Source organism: Pundamilia nyererei, unplaced genomic scaffold (genome assembly GCF_000239375.1).
Source record: "Pundamilia nyererei isolate P.nyererei 1_Seehausen unplaced genomic scaffold, PunNye1.0 scaffold00266, whole genome shotgun sequence".
NCBI classification, from domain to species: Eukaryota; Metazoa; Chordata; class Actinopteri; order Cichliformes; family Cichlidae; genus Pundamilia; species Pundamilia nyererei.
The window spans coordinates 521,180-522,659 of record NW_005187667.1 but is presented as its reverse complement, the minus strand read 5'-3'; the positions used below and the strand labels follow the sequence as shown (position 1 = coordinate 522,659).

At 45.5% G+C, this 1,480-nt stretch overlaps 1 protein-coding gene across 1 annotated transcript in view; it reads right to left on the bottom strand.

Annotated features, from left to right (window-relative positions):
• The window catches only part of LOC102215222 (post-GPI attachment to proteins factor 2-like), a 6,194-nt gene that overhangs the window by 2,359 nt on the left and 2,355 nt on the right, over positions 1–1,480 (bottom strand). The gene's annotated exons all lie outside the window — the stretch shown is intronic.

Genomic DNA, 1,480 nt, shown 5'->3' with positions numbered 1-1,480 from the left:
ATTATAAAATTTGTGTGCCGGTACGCCCATGGCAAAAAGTTAGTCTAGAGCCCTGATGAGGATGAAGCTGTGGCAAAGTACCAACATGGTAGCAGGTTAAATGGCATTGAAAACACAGAAGCCACAGAAATGCATATAAAGCATAAAAGAACAATATGTGTAAAGGATAAAAAATTAAAATGATTAAAAGTAGTTAAGAATGAGCCAAAGATAGAAATAAGAGTTAAACTAACTAACAAACAAGCATTACCTGGTAGAGAAGGCGAGGCTGGTTTTTAACCGCGGTTTGAAGGATTGAATGGAATCAGACTCGCGGACAGCGATGGGGGTGGGGCAAACGCTCGGTCACCTCTAGTCTTCAGCCGGGATCTCGGCAGCACCAAGAGTGACTGGGAAGATGATCTTAGTGCTCTAGCAGGGGTGTAAGTAGCTGAGTGAGGCAGCTTGGTGCTGTATTGTTAATGATTCAGAAGGTGAGCAGCAGGATTTTGAATTGAATGCGATACTTAACGGGAAGCCAATGCAGGTCAGCAAGGACAGGGCTGATAGAGACACGCCGCCCACCACCCGTGAGGAGACAAGCAGCCGCGTTCTGAACAATTTGCAGTCTATGGAGGAGAGGAGAGGTAAGACCGAAGTAAAGGCAGCTGCAATAATCCGACCTAGATGTCACAAAGCCGTGGATCAGTTTTCCAGGTCCCTATGCAAGACATAATGTCTGGCCTTGCTAATAAGACGCAATTAACAGAAGCAAGATTTGACAACAGAAGACACTTGTTTGTTGAATTTAAAAGAGCTATCCAGAAACACCCCCAGGTCACCAACAGTGCCGGTGAGGAAACTATCAACGTGTCTTGCGACGTGAAGGCACGAAGGGTGAAGTTCAGAAGTTAACATCAAAGACAACAGGAAAGTGATCAGAAATCCCAAGATTGCTTATATCCTTGATGCTAATGTCCAAGCCATATGAAAACCAGATCGAGGGTGTGGCCCCTGGCGTGGGCTGGTTGGTTAATGCAGGGAAATCTTTGGCTAACGGATGGTCGTTACAGCAGATATTAAGGTTAAAATCACCAACAATAAGCACACAGTCATATTTAAACATAACTGAACCAAGAAGGTCAGCAAATTCGTGAATAAGTCTTATTATATTTAGGTGGCCGGTAAACCACAACAAACAGAGAAGTTCACGTCATCTCCAGACGTTGAGCCTCGTAGCTGAGGTAGGAAGGACAGGGTATTTACATTTAGAGACCAAAGCCTCGGGGAGCTAAAAAAGACACAATCTGGGGGGAGAAGCTCCGAAAAGGGAAGCGACTCACCAGGGCGAATCCAGGTCTCCGTCAAAAAAAGATCAGCCAGAGTTTCGGGTGAGTTCATTGTGAAACCTGGCCCCACCTTATCATGCGAATTCCTGAGGTGAGCGACCATCTTTGAACAGAGGCGGGGTTTACGACACCAACTCTCTGCCATCTATAAT